Consider the following 16,332-nt stretch of genomic DNA (forward strand, 5'->3'; position numbering starts at 1 on the left):
AAAGAGTGCAAAGCAGCTGAGAGAGTGGCTGACCACAGCTGTGGCCAGCTCAATCAGGGCCCAACTGGCCCTTATAAGAGGGCTGGGGGCCAAGAACTGAAGAGGAATCTCTCTTGCTCTGGAGAGGGAAGGGCCTGGCTGCCTGGGAGCTTAGAGCACTAGTTGTAGATCAGGGCTGGGGAAAAGCAAGGGTTACTAGGAACTCCAGCCTGGCAACTCCCCAGACTGCAGGCCTTGCTAAAGGCCAAAGCTGGTACAGGGGTTACCGAGATGCAGCCCAGGCTTAGGCAGAGGCAGCTGGTCTGACTTCCTTGCCAATGATGAGTGGCCTTTACAGACTGCAGTCTGCCCCAGGGAGCGGGGGCTAGATGATGACTGTCAGTAGCCACTGAGGCAAGGTGGGTTTAGAGGGTTGGGTGTTCCCCTGGGAGGGGAGACCCAGAGTGTGGAGGTACTGTGGGGGCAGAACCCTGAGGAAAAGGGCAGCAGGTTCTGGGAGGGGCATGAGCCATCAGAAGGCACTCCGGAGCTGGAAAAGAGTTAATTCCCAGGACATCCAGCAGGAGGCGCCACATCAGTGAGTTGTCACTTCGCTACAGCATTATTTTGCATTTATCAACATTGAATTTCATCTGCCATTTTGTTGAGATCCCTTTGCAACTCTTTGCAGTCTGCTTTGGACTTAACTATTCTGAGTAATTTTGGATCATCTACAAACATTACTACCTCATTGTTTACCCCTTTTTCCAGGTCATTTCTGAATATGTTGAACGGAACTGGTCCCAGTACATATACTTGGGACACTCAGCTATTTACCTCTCTCCACTGTGAAAGCCGACCATTTATTCCTTGCCTTTGTTTCCTACCTTTCCCAATGCATGGGAGAATATTCCTTCTTCTTCTCTGACAGCTTACTTTGCTTAAGAGTCTTTGATGAGGAACATTGCCAAAGGCTTTCTGAAAATCCAAGTACATTATATCCACTGGTCACCCTTGTCCACATGCTTGTTGACCTCAAAGAATTCTGATTCAAACATCTTTTTAAGACCGGAAGTTTGGTAGGTGTAAGTGAATGCTGCTGCTTTCTGCAGGCCATAGTTTAAGCATTCACTTAAACAGATTTCATCGTTGATTTTAATAGGGAATTCTGGTTACAAATAAATGGCCCAATATGGCCCTGTGTGATTAACGTTATAAGATAATTTATTGAGGCAAAGAAGGCAGAAGTTATTAACATAGGGTCATGCACTGCCTTTGGTAGTAAAGGTGCAGAAGAAGCTAAGATCCTCAACTTACGCAGCTGATTTCTATAGTAAATTATGGATCATGCCATTGAAACCTGAAAAAAAAGCGTGTGCTGGGACAAGTGAGTATGGCTAACAACCTCCCTTTGGGAAAGTTAAAACCTGTAACCTGTATTGAAGAAGATGCAGCATTTAGCACCACTCAGCACATGAAATAATCACTAGTATGATGCCACCACATATGGAAATATACAACAAAACCTTTTCCAGGCCCCTTGTGGTCCTATATGAAGCATGCACCTCCCTACCACAGGCTCAATCCTGCAGGCTGCTGAGCATTTTGACCCCAAGCCAAGAATGTACTAAACAGGTATTTAACTTTGTGGACATGAGTACTGCCATTGACTTTAATGGGACCGCTCATATGCTTACCATTAAGCACATGCTTAAGGGAATTGCCTAATCGTGGCCAGAGTGCTCAGCACCTTGCAGGGTAGAGTCCCATTTACAGGTAGTCTTTGTATGCTTGGACAACCAATTAAACACTTACATTTTGCACAAAAGGATGCAGATGTTTGCTAATAGCAAGTCAGTGCTTCTCATAGCAGTGGTAATTTGGATCAGTTTTCTAAAATAACTGTTTCCAGGGTAGCATTGATTGTGCTTTAGATTTGGCTCCTCCTACAATTCCTTTAATCACAGCCACTTTTTAAAGAGTTTGCAAACTTTCTGCAGCAGAACTTTGTGTCTGTGTTGTATATTTTCAGGGTAGCATGGCCAGTAGGATGGCCAACCTCTTTCTCTGCCTTCTCATAAGGATTCTAGGGCAAATTCCCTACATCCTCCCTTTTTCTGCAACTTGCAAATGAATTAGGATAAGCTGCATTCATATCATTGGGATTCAGAACCAAGCTGAGCCTCATGTATGAGATGGAGCTTAAAATAGCCCTGTAGCTGGCAGAAATACCTTGACAAAGGGTTTATTGATATATTACACTGTATTGCAGGATGTTTTTATTTGTTTAGAATTATCTGGGCACTCTGGGGAGGGATATGTTTTAGATTTACTCTGCTCTGACCCAGTCACAGTGTGTATGAAATGCAAAGCAGGGCTGAGCCTTCCCCATGGATCTGGGAGCTCTGTGGCTCTAGAGAATGGTAGATGTTAGCAATTCTCTTGTAAGAATCCCTCCTGGTTGATGTAATGCTGATTAAATAAAGCATGTTTTCTCCTACCAAACTCTCATTCATTGCTCCACAGCCATTCACTGCAGTAAACATGCAGGCTTTTAATTATTTTACTAAGCAGAGGACATTTTTCTTGGAAGCACATGATGAAATTTTAATGTCTGCACTTTTAAGTCTGAGCACAAAATCCTTAAATAGAAGTAATACCCATTGCAAAAGTCCATATAGATTTTATTTTTTCGCCTAGAAACACCATAGAATTTAAGGACCTTGATTATATGTACAGTATTTTAAATTTCTTCTAATCATAATTTTTAAGCTTTTGTTTTTCACAAGTTCATAGTGGAAGACAGTTTGTGTTGTCTTGTACAGCAGTCACCATGGCAACCTATCCTGAAAGGCCCAGTTATGAAAGGTCAGGCATTCTGTCTGTGACAGGCAATATTTACTTAAGACTTATGGACTGGCTGATATATTTTTAGCATATATAGTTATGTCTCTGTGAATGATAGCTGTGAATAAGTCCTGAGCAAGGAACTGTTTGATCACTTGCCTCATGCCTTCCATTATGCATTTATGTTGTGGTTGTTTGTCGCAAGCGTCAGTGCAGATCCCATTTTAGGTGTGCTTGGGTCTCGCGTGTATGAGACTGGAGTTTTTCCAAATATCCATGTCTGTCTGGGCCATACCTGTGCTCTGTGCCTCATGCCTCCTCGTGCTCCCATGTGAGGGCATAAAGGGTGGAGTGGCAGCAACCTCCCTCAGTTACTTCATACTGCCCATGTAAGTGAGACAGAACCCAGTGAGAATCTGATATGCTAGTCTCTTCAAAGACCCTAAATTGGCTCTTTTCCAACCAAATTGGTGAAGAATTCTCATCTTCCCACTCTCATCTGAGGAAAAACTTTGGCTTTTCCTTTCCCTTCTTTAAAATTTAATCAGTCAACCACTATGCCTCATGGTGGAATCCAAACCCTCAAGGTTCAAATCGTGTCATCCTTCAATTGACTGATTGCAATCAAGGATGGACACAGCTGATGTCTGGCTACAGGAGAGCCACATCCCAGATAGTTCCTTTGTGTTCAAGTCCTTTTCCTCTAGGATACACAAGTCCAGGATTCTTGGCTCAAGCTACATCTGCTAATGTAGTCCATGCAGGCTACTTCAGGCTCAGAGGTTACAAGAGAGAGGCCAGATAAACCAGTTTCAGCCAGTTCTCCCTTGAACACATCATACCCTGGGATCAGACAGTGGAAAGAAGGTGAAGAGGACACTGGCAGAATTGGCCCTGTTGTCCCCTTAATATCAGTGAAGCCTTTGGCACCAACAGCTCCATGACCAGCCTGTACCAGATGCCTTGAATCTGGCACCCCAGGCAGTAAAGCAGCACCTATGCCCATTCATAAAGGGGGACACTGACTTGTGTAACTGGACCAAACTTAAAACAGAGCTATAGGACTGAAGGGAAGTCTCAGAAGGAGGATGCTAGATGATATGCCTCCAAGGACAAAACCCCTAAGCAACTGAGCAAATGAGAGATCCAGCACTTCTCCCAGTACCCTTATCCATGATAGAGCCAAGCAAGGGCCCATGATATGCCCTGGACATCACCCCCAGGCGCAGGCCAAGTACTGAAGAAGTGACCAGCACTGGCCCCAAGTGTGATCTTAAGAACTCTTCAATGCCAACCATGAAAGGTTTCACTGCTGTGTAACAATAACTGCTAACAGGCCTGACAAACTCACTACACCTAGCACACCACTTTCATGGTATTTTAGCAGTAAATTATAGTGTGAGTTCTCTAACAAGTTTATGCCCTATGGATCCTCCTACTAGCTGCAAGATGTATGTAGGGATGATACATTAGGAGTTGTGTATATGCACTCAAAATGTGTTTTAAAGTCTGCCACCAACCAAAGAGGAAAAACAGGTTTCTTCCAGGCAGGAGGTAAGGTGTCTGTCTGTCAAAACGTAAATTAAGCATTGTAAACCAACAGAATGGGAACCCTATTTACATACTGAGTCATCCGGAAAGGAGCACATTGGAGAATGAATCAGTCTACACAGAGACTTAGATCAGCTTAACAACATTGCTTAGGGTTGTGGACTTTCACCCCCTGAGCAATGTAGCTGGGTTGATTTAATTTTCTAGTGTAGACCAGCCCTAACAGACTGGAGGTGTCAGAGCTGAAACCCAATTAAGCAAAAGCAATTCTCCCTCTTGCTGGATGCAGGAGAGTGACTCTCAGTCCTGGACACCGTGAGAAAGTATCACACCATGTCACCTCTTGACACTGCTTTTGAGAAGGAGGTCTTCTCTTCCTTGCTATCATCAACATAGTCCTTCTCACTGATTCAAACAGAGACCCTTCTCCTCTACCACCAGAAAATGATCCTTTCACAGGGTGACACTGTCCCTTGGAAGAGGCCAGAACTCCTGTGATTGATCAGCTGACCCCAACTGAGCTCAAGAGAGAGCTGGGTCCTAGAGGGGAGAGATTGGGAGGTGAGAGCTGCCAGAGCCCAGGAGACTGGGAGGTGCCTGGAGAAAGCTGTAGGTGGGTCCTGGGGGAAGGCAGGAGAGCAGCAAAGAGGTTTGGCTGACCTTCCCAAACCCAAGAGCCAGGGCCAGTGGGCTCAAGGCTCAAGAGCAGCAGGGGAGGGGGCGGGGCTGTTAGCATCTCCATGTCGGTGAGCTGGAGCCAGGGGAGCAGTGGAAGGGATGCTGATCTATCTGAGACAAAAGGTTAGTGGAACAGGGGCCATGATGGATGATCCCCTGGTGAGGAAGATTCCCCCATCAGAGCGGCAGGGGTTGAGGATTGTCTTTGGGAAGAGCAGGCTCTGAAGTCCATCCCCCTCCCTAGGTTTCAGAGCCTCAGCCACAACTTCTAAGTGCTGTCAGCTATTTTTAGAGCACTAGTGTAAGACCCACTAGTCCAAGTCTGTTGACCCAGGCTGGGAGGCTCACTGCCACAGATTGTGTAGGCACACCACTAGTGAGGTGTGAAAACTGCTTCTTATCCCATCACAGATGACAGAGTTCATCGGAGTCCTGACTGACTCTATGTCAGCAAGAGCATGGCTCCTTCAAGATAGGTGCCTTCTTTCGATGCAGTCACTAGAGCATGGGCTTGAATCAAACCTGACTACAATAATATGGATGTGTCTGGAGTTGCAAGGCCAAATGTTGGCATTCACGTACATGACACTGCTTGCAACACCATGAAATTTCAGATTTAAATATCTGAAATCATGAAATTTACAATTTTAAAAATCCTATTGTTGCCCTGGATTTGAGAGGCGTATATTATGACGGGTTGGATCACAGAAACCCCCTTGGGAACTGCCAACTGATGTGACAAGACTACTTCTGCCTCTGCTTTCCCTGCCAGCTTGGGACTCCAGCATCCTGTCTTGCAAAGCTAGACATGTTTGTCTGCTCCAACACAGACCCAGGTCTGAACCACGTGCCCCAAAGCTGCAGACTTAACTGAAAGTAGCTTACAGAAGTGTTCCTGTCTATAACACTCAGATGCCCAACTCTCAATAGGGTTCCAACCCCAAATAAATCCATTATACCCTGTATAAAGCTTATACAGGGTAAACTCATAAATCATTTGCCCTCTATAACACTGATAGAGAGATATGCACAGCTGTCCCTCCCTCCCCCCGTGAGGTATTAATACATACTCTGGGTTAATTAATAAGTAAAATGTGATTTTATTAAATACAGAAAGTAGGATTTAAGTGGTTCCAAGTAATAGCAGACAGAACAAAGTGAATTACCAAGCAAAATAAAATAGAACACGGAAGTCTATATCAAAGAAAGCTGAATACCGATAAAACCTCACCAGTTCCAGTAAGCTTCCTTTTACAGACTATTCTCCTTCTAGTCTGGTTCCAGCAATCACTCACACTGCCTGTAGTTACTGTCCTTTGTTCCATTTTTCTTCAGGTATCCTTGGGGGTAGACAGGCTCTCTCTTTAGCCAGCTGAAGACAAAATGGAGGGGCTTCCCAGGGGTTTAAGTAGACTTTCTCTTCTGGGTGGAGACCCCTGTCTCTCCCCTATGCAAAGTCCAGATTCAGGATGGAGTCACATGGGCAAGTCACATGTCTATGCATGACTCAGCTTTTACAGGCAGCAGCCATTGCTTACCTGCTCCTTTGAATGTCCTCATGTAGACTTCTTATGTGGATTGGAGGCTCCCAAGATCCATTGTCCTTTAAGTGCTTCTTGACTGGGCACTTAATTTGCATATTCCTTTCTCAAGAAGCAGACCAAATGCTTTACAAAGGCTACTTAAAAATCAAGCCAGTGCCCAGCCAATATTCATAACTTTGAATACAAAAATGATACATGCATACAGCTAGTATTAATAGATTCAGTAAAGCATAATCTTTACAGAGATATGTCGCATGGCATATGTAACATAAAACATATTTCAGTTATATTATAGATACATTCATAAGCATATTCCCATGAAGCCTTATGGACTACACATCACATATATACCCCAGAATGTGATCAAACTAATTGCAACCCTATTATGTGCATTCAGCCACCATGAATTAATGAAGCAGAACACCATATAGTTAAGGGTTAATGTGGAGGCAGGCTTCAGAAGCAAGGTCAAAATTAGCTACACTTTCTGCTAATCAGAATGGGAGGAGGGGACAACAGTAAACAACTGAGACTGAAAACCCGGGTGGTTAGGAAACCTTGAATCTAGATGCCTCTGATATTCAAAGTTTATTGAACATTAGAAAAATGATGATACAATAGGGGTCATTATGACCTATGTATTTTATAGAAGTTAGTTATACAAGATTAGCTAAAAGAGTGTACTTTGGAGCAGCCCTCTGAAGCCATCTTCAGAGACGTTTTTCCTGACGCCCTTTCTCCCCAGTGGGCGAGCAACTGGCCACTGCAAGCCTGCTGTTAAATACTCAATGCCAATCCAGATGTTAGGTAATATCTGGGATGTTCTAAACCTAGTGCTCATGTTTGTGTGTGCTTAAATTGAATAAACTGCAATTTTAGATAGAGCACACTTACATGCATGAATCTTATCAGGTGGAATTGCTGTGTTCCTGTTGATTTATTCCTTACACCACCTGGAGTGAAATTGTTAACTTACCCCTGTTGGGGGTTCTGAAAACCCCGGATAACACTATGAACATGAAATTGACCAAAATGGACTGTGAATTTGTTAGCACGCCTCATTACTTATGAGTAGTTGCTGTGGAGGTCCATTCCATCTCTGGAGGACCCTGGTGATAGACTTAGTCACCATCTGCAACAACAACAACTGCTAGAAGGAACATGAGTCCAGGATCATTGCCACATATCTTTCTTCTGCAGTGGTCCCAAAGCCTCCTGTATCCCTTCCCCCAGATTTTCCTGAGTGTCAGGATGATTTCCAATATCAAAAGAGACAATGCTAAGATTATTCACATGGCTCCCCACTGGGCAATGCAGTTTTGGCTGATGGGCCTATTACATCCAGGCTCTGATCCAGCTACCAGACTGCCTGGACCTGATCTCACAACACCATAGCTAGATACTCCATCCAGACCCAAAGTCATTTATTAGACAGCATGGCAGTTGATTGGCTGCATACCACAGGCAGGGATTGCTATTTACAGGTCTAAAAAAAAACCTTATACAGAGCAGGAAAACATAGTCTTCTAAACAGAAGAGATTGGTATGGGAAAGCCAACATGATTTGTCTGGGTCTCAGTTCAATGATTTGTCTGGGTCTCAGTTCAAAGATCCTTGGCTACCTTCTGCATTTAAAGTAGACCAGCCTTTCATTTGGTTCTGTTTAAGCTGAAGCTTGAGGCAATTTTGGCATGTCATCAGTTGTAGGATGTGCAGTTGTAGGAACATAGAACTGAAAGGGACCTCCAGGGTTAGGCCAACTCCATCCCTGCTTCCAGATTCCTCCTCCTATCACAGGCTTTCATTTGTAAAGAACCTGGGTAAGGGTTACAGCCATTTTTCTTCTTTATGCCCTCCTATGGCGCAGGAGAAATCTCAGGGCATATGCACAACCCTGATGGATACTGCTATTCAAAACAAAATTCTATGTTAAGCACATGAGCACCTACAGTTGGATCCACATTCACTACAACATCTTGAAGAACTACAGTTATTGTACAGCAAGTAACTAATCTTTGTTTGTGGGGGTAGGGAGTGTAAATGTAAAATTGACCTCTGTTTGAAGGAGGTAGTTTAGCTTCCAGCAGCTAAAGACAATAGAAAGGCCTAAAATAAGAGCCAAGAAATTAACAGGATCTTTAGGGTCTAACTAAGAAAATTAAAAGTAGGGACTGATTCTTATCAGGTACATGCACTTATACTGAGTTTTTAGCCTTCAAATGCTGTGCTGTAGTGCATAAGGCTGTGTAGATGGGACTGCTTTCTTGTCAGCTAAAGGTACTTGGTGAAAAGGTTGATGGGACACAGTTTGGTGGGCAGCCCTAGAATCAGATGAGTTCTCTCAAGACTCTTGTTCGCTGAGTTTAGTTTTATGATGGAATACACTCTGATATCACAGTGAATGGCAAAGAGGGCTGCTGGGAAGAAGGTGACACATTTGAATGTTCACTGCTTCTGAATTCAGAGAAGCAATGGTGAAGTATCTGGGGCAGTCTCGAGATTTTAAGAATAAGGTTGAAGCAACCCACAGAACTCTGAACATCCACAACCTTCAGATAACCAGAGGTTTTTGTTAACTGGGAGGCGTTTTTACATTGCAGCTACTTTTGAGAACATTTATGACATTCACATAATTGAGAGTTATGGTTAATTGGGGAGCAAATAGGCTTTGACTATGCAGGGCATTTGCCAAGGAAGTAAAATATTAAGAAATAAGATCACTTGGGAAGTTTTAAAAAAATCATTACCCTAACACATCTTAGTTTTAGTTCTTCTATTTTTATCACTCCTTCCTTAGAATGTGATTCATTCTAACCATATGCCTCCTTATTTTTTCTCATTTCTCTTATTATTTTTCTGTCTTGCCTTTTCTTTCTTCTCATTCTTGGTTCTCTTTTTCTATTCACTTCTCCCATTCTCTGTCCAGACTGCATTGGTCTCTCCAGTGTTACATTTCATTTCCCCCCTTGCTTTTTCTTTGTGTCCTTTATTCCCCTTGCCGTGTCTCTAGAGGCAAGATATATGTTGCCCATTTCATGAAGGGAGTTAAGGTGGTTTTTAAAAAAGGATTAAAGTAAGAGCTCCACGTAGAGTTGTGAAGGAACAATCAAAGGCACTCTATTGCATTTAGATCAACATTAGCACTGAGAAGGTAGGCACACTGGAGTGTCTGCTTCTCTTACTCACTGTCCAAGACTCCCAATATATATGGGTTCCACTTTCCTGCTCCTCTGCACTCCAGAAATTAGATAAACTAGCCCACCTTCCAGAAGAAAAGATAATACTAAGGGCCATATTATCATTTCTGATGCAAGTTATAATCTGGCTCTGAAAGTGCTGTTGATAGGTACATATAGGTGGAGTTAACTATTGCATCACTACATACCAATCTTACTTCAAATAGGTTATAGCACTTTATTACATCCTTTGTTGCATAACATTGTGATTATCTGAAATGCACTTCACACTACCTATTAGAAAGGGAAAGTCCTCCAGACCTTAGATTTCTATTCAAATTCAGATTATTAAATAATACTGCCATTCTGTGCACTCTTCACCTAAAATGTATTCAATGGCCATTGGAGCATTCAACTCAACTACAGCACTACTTTTACAAACCTTATTAAGAATAAAAAAATCCCATCACTCTTTCCATGGTCATGCCCAAATACATCTTTTTCTTTTCCTGGCAGTTCTCCATTTTCAGGTCTTTTTTTCCCCCAGAGCTTTTAAATACCTTTCCAAAGTCTTTCCCTTATTTGCCCCAATCTTTCTCCCATTTTGAAATGTGGACTCACCAGCCCAAAGATTTACCCCCAGCCGGGGCTATGAAAAATGTATGTGCTTCAGGGCCTGGTCAAGGACCATAGTATTGCTCAGCAACAGGGACCAGATGGGGAACAGAGTACAGATGGCAGTGGGAGCATGGGAGAAAGGCAGAAAAGGCAACAGACAAAATCCACAGGTGGATTATTTAGGTATCCATCTCTAGTTGGCCTCTGTGTTGGATTGCCAATATTCACTGTTACATGCAAAAAGAATGGTTGAAGGTATGCTTTCTCAATGTTAATGCTTTCACTTTAAGTTCAACTTCTTCTTCCTTCACTGATGGTGGGGTGGTGGTAGTAGAAAAATGGGTCCTTTAGAGGCTGACACCAAAATGAAACTCATTCTGAACCTGGACCTCATTCTAAGAAACTAAAAACATCTCCAGATAAAGGCAGTTTTCTGGGGGAAAAAACAAACAAACAAACAAACAACAAAAAACAGGAGACATCACTTTCTTTACTACGGCAAAAAAGTTTTCCTGCATAAATTCATTTCTACCTACACTGGACTCCTGCTCAGTCAGCAGATTGTACTGTAATAAATCAAGAAATCATCAAAGTCTAAGTCAAAAAGGGGTTTACAAAAGATGACCCAGAATATTAAGCCCTTGGAACACTGGCTGGGAGCTTGCAAAGATGCAGTAAGTAAGGTGAATTAGCTACTAACAAAAGTGAAATATGTAGAGATCTTGGTAAAAATTCAGAAAAACAGCATGAAAAGCAAAAAAAAAAATGCATTGCTGTGTGCAGCAATGAAGATAAAGATGATCCAGTACTGTTCACAGACAGTTTAATTCCTTTATTACTAAAAATGGTCTTCTTATAAAGGACTTTGAAGTAGACAGATTACAATTAATTATTTTAATAAAGAGCCAAGATCTTTCATCTTCAAAGTGCTCTGCTATCAACATATACCAGTAATAATGAGGGATGTTCATCACAAGCATCTCTTACATATAATGGGAGTAAAACATGTTTCCTGAGAGCTTGCAGAAGAAACCGTAGTGAGAGAAAAGAAATGTTTTGAGATGAGGCTGTTTATAACTAATTTTATTAATATTTTATGAGTAATATGAATACCTAGATACTACATCAACAAATGAATATTTAAAGGAAATAAATTAGAATGGATTTGTCAATCAAAAGTCCTCTCAACCCAGAGCATTACGCACATGAATAACTCGCAAGTAATCCCACTGAAGTCATTGGTACTGATTTACCCTTTATGCGCCATGCATGTAAGAATGACAGGTTCTCCTCAATCCAAGAGTACATCTATACTTCAATCAAGGAGTGAGATAACAGTTCTAGTAGATGCAGCTAGCTCGGGTCCTGGTAGGGTGACCAGACAGCAAATGTGAAAAATCAGGATGCGGGAGGGGGAATAATAGGTGCCTATATAAGAAAAAGACCCAAAAAATCAGGACTGTCTCTATAAAATCGGGACATCTGGTCACCCTAGGTCCTGGGTTAGTGAAGCCACGGCAGCACAAATAATTACCCAGAGTTCCAGCCAGGCTTCTACAACCTCCACGGAAGTGCACACCGCCACAGTTTTATAGTTCCTGGAGTCAAGCTAGCTAGATTAAAGCTAGCTCAGGTATGTCTACTCAAGCTGCAATTGCATCCCATGATTGCAGTATTGTCATATCCCAAATCAAATGGGAGACCAGCTACTTGCTGTATATAACCAGGGAGGCAGTTGTTCTCTGTGATAATATAATAATGTCAACATGTTGTCCATCATGACAAAGGACATCCCAGCTGTGTAGAAACTGACCTGTCTGTGGTCATTCCTTGTCATGCTTAGCTTCAGTCAAATGACACTGTTCCTTTTTGCTCCCCCAGCCCGGTCCCTGGTACTGTTTATTCTACCTATAGAAGATCCCCAACTCAACCAGCTACCATCCATCCAGGCTTGGATTCTTTAATAGTAAACACTTAGAATGATGTGTTAATAATGTCAGAAATGTTGCTATCTTAGCACATACTATCAACTATATGAACAAGTACAAATGCAGCCAACAGAAGAGAAAGCTGTTCCTATCTAGAAAACAATTAATCAGCTATGACTTTGTCATCAGTCATGTTACCCTTCTATTTTTTAAGCTCTTGAGTTAAAGTTATGGCATCAGTCTATTCCAAAAGAGTGTTATATTTTATTTCAGTAGTTATACATTATTCAGCAGGAAAAAGTACCAATGCATTAGTAGCCAGGGGAGTACATCTGTTTATATGAATCAGAAATCCTGTTTATTTTGTTTTTACAGCTCCCATCCTTCTTTAGCAAAAGCCTTCTTCTAACACCTCAACATGTAAACTGTACAAATTTAGGCTAAGATTGTCAAATCAGCCTCAAAGAGTTAGGTACTCAAACCTCATTAATGGGACTGAGTGCCTAATTCCCTCTGAACTTTTAAAATCCCACCTTTGGGTCTCAGTACTGTGGCTGTAAGTAGCTTTAAGGGAGTCTGACAGTAACAGTTGGCTGAGCCCCAGAATTTAGCCTACTGGGTCTAACTTATACCTGACTCTGAATTTATCTTCATTTTTAATGAGAACAGTGGCTAAATATTATACTGAGCAAAGGACAACAATTCTGTTTTGTGGCAAGTTTTCAAAATTTGTTTTCATTCAAAATTGGAACAGAAGAAACCCTGGCATACATTTTTATGAAAACATAATTGTGTTGAAATGCTCATTTACAGGTAAAAGCCAGAACTTCTCAGGGTCCATTGGGAAAGGAGGGGGTTGGGATGTGGGACACCCAGGTTTGACTTCCTGCTTATTTTTCTGATTCAGACCAGAGTTTTTCATCCCAGATTGCTCTGAATCAGAGATTTGAACCGGCATCTCCCACATCCAAGCCTAAAGCCCTAACCACCAGAATACAGAATCAGAAAAAGGCTCTGTTTCCCTCCACTCCCTAATGAAAACTTCATATTCTAGTTAAATTTCATTTAGTTACAAATGTTTCAAACAGCTCTACTGAAGTATTTGAATTATCTTTCTGTCACTAATTTAAAAAATGTACACTATTCTTTTTTCTTTGAAGAATCATTGACAGGTTTTATTTTTTTCCAATAATGAGAAAGTTACAAATAAATTATTAATCGAATTTAGGTGCAACAGAATCAGACCTTTTGACCACAGGCCCAGTATGGCAAGGAAAATAGTCTCTCATGTATTTTTAGAAGTTTTTAAGGAAGTTGGATATGAAGGTGATTGCTTTTCAGGAGTTTAAACACTATCCAGTGCTGTGGTTGCAACAGGACACAGCAAAGGGCAGAGAAAATGAAAGAATCTTGTCTTGTAATTCCATAGATTGAACATACATAAGAAATATTTATCTTTCCATTTTGTATTACATTTCTCTGGGGGGAGCAGGGCTAAGAAGTAATAAGGACCCGCATGTGAACTGATAATATTTCTTTTAAAATAATTTTAAAATCTATTATCCAGCACAACAGAATATAATTTTAAATGTTCCCTTCTCCCAAGAAACCTTCTTTAAAATAGTGATTCAAGCAAATACCAATCCAAGAAGGAAGTGAAATCTTAATAACAGCCCTGACTCCATTAAAAAAGAGAAAATATCATTTAAAAATAAGCAATAAAGTATTCAACAGTTTCAGAAAGTGATCTCAAAGCAGATGTTAAAAAACCTAACTCCAAAACCCAGCACAGTTCCTAAAAATACATGGTGCTTTTCCCAAGTAAATAAGAGATCGTTGACACTCTAACTGTTTAGAGTTCACATTGGAAATCCTGAACTTTCAGGAAAAAATAATTAAAAGGGCTACTTTTCACAGCAAATCTTGCAAAGGGAACAATAAATTTAAAATGTCATACAAAAGAAGTACAAAAATATTTTAAAACATTTTTAATATAATCCTAAAAGGAGGAGCCCTTTCGAAGTCAATATTAGAGATTTTTTTTTAGCTAAATCTCTCCAAAAACTAAGATTATGATCTCAGGAATGAAAAAAGTAGAAAACAACCTGAAGGAATTCTCACTGATAGTCTGTTAATTATGAATCGTCCCTTACTTCTAGCAGGATAGTGGCACCTTTTCCATCACAGAGAAGAACTAAAAGGACTACAGAATAGGAGGAAGGCAATCAGATCTCACCCCTTCTGGACAGTTGAGAAGATCAGATACTGTCTGGCAATTTTCCCCCGGTCTTGCTCTGGACCCCACTAGAGTGAGCAGGAAGGACAGGTAACACAAAGGACAGAGTGGGAGATGCAAGCTAGAGGTCAGGACCTCGGGCAGATCTACATCATCCTCTCACCAAGTCCATGAAAGATGCTTAAGAAGCTTTCTGACGGAGCCTCTTGTGCTTGGGGGAACATCCCCATTAAAAGTCTGGTGGTGATTCTGGTTCAATGACTGACTGAAAATTCCTTGTCTGAGAGATGGGACAGGGCTGCAGGTGTGCAGGAGCCAATACGGAGGGCCTGCATTTCTAAGATATCCTCTGAAATCCAAGTGAATCTTGAGGGATTCATAGTGTTTGAACCCAGGTCTCCTGGAGGGATTGGGCAATGCCCTTCTTGGGTTATAAATGGAAGACATGGTCAGGCCCTATGTTGTCAAGAAAGAGTGTGGATATGAACTTAGACCTTGAAATGGACAGCTTACAGCATGCCACTGCCTTCTGCAGTGGAATGTCATGTCTAGTGTGCAATAATATTACTAGTAGCTAATGATTGCAGCCTATGGAAATTCTAAGCCACAGTACTTTAGTAAACAGGGAATCCTGACTAAATCTAATGAAACAACTCTAGTTCACTTAGGACCTGATTCTGCCACCCTCACCCCTACTGAAGAGTACCTTCCTCCATGAGAAGTCTCAGATTTATATGGTCAATTAGAATGATGCCAAGGTGAAGCTTCAAGTAGTTATTTAAGATGCAGAACCGAAGATGACATACTACTTTACATACATATGTTGCTTTTTCCTTCTTGGCCTCCTGCTGTTGTATACTCTTGGTTGTCTTTATGCTGATGTTGTTTTGCGAAGGGGTGAGCTGCTGGATCAGATTGAGGGAATATTAAATGAAATGGAAAGTTGTTGATTATTAAGACAAACTCCCTTCATGTATACAGAGTGACTCTGAGATCTGTAAGAAATAAGTTAATCTGATAGAGTTGACTGTGACATTCTGCTGGGGTTCCCAGAACTCTGAGCCACTTCATCACCCTGTCAGCCTCAGCAAGGGAGAGCTTTTCTGCTGCTAAAATGTGCGTCAGCTCTCTGGGATATCAGCTTGTCTTCCTTGCCAGCAAACTCTTCAGGATTCTGCCTGTCCAAACCATGCCTAGCAGGTGACAATCAGTGAACCTCAGTTCCTGAGTTTCAGAGACATCTTCTCTGTATTGTGCAGTCCCTGTTACTGTAGCACCCACAAAACCTTATCAACTTTGCTGCTTCTTTAAAGAGACAGTACAAAACAACTTATTAAATTAACTGGGGTTGACAAACCTTCTACTCCAATCAAAGCACTGAGTTGGTTTTATGGTAAAAGTAAAACAAGTTTATTAAGGTTTAAGTGTTACCAGGTATAAGGACAGAAATGGTTACAAACAAACACAAGTAAAAATACTCTTCTAAGACTAAAACTCAATAAACTAATGGTTTTTTTCAAAAGAAGTTTTCTCATCATAGTATTTCTTCCAGCATGGCTCAACAGACCTTTTTCCAGACCCAATACACAGAGCTAGAAGCTCTGGGCTGCTTTGACTTCTCAGGTGAAGGATAAGTATGGGGTTTCCTCCCCTTCTGTTTATGGTCTATTAAACCTCTGAAACTAATTATTTGAAAAATAAGCCCAGATAACTATTCCTAGAAAAGTAAGTTTCTCTCTTTTGTTGGGGTACTGTGCTGTCTTCTTCCCTGCTTG

This window comes from Gopherus flavomarginatus, chromosome 1 (assembly GCF_025201925.1).
Source record: "Gopherus flavomarginatus isolate rGopFla2 chromosome 1, rGopFla2.mat.asm, whole genome shotgun sequence".
NCBI lineage: Eukaryota > Metazoa > Chordata > Testudines > Testudinidae > Gopherus > Gopherus flavomarginatus.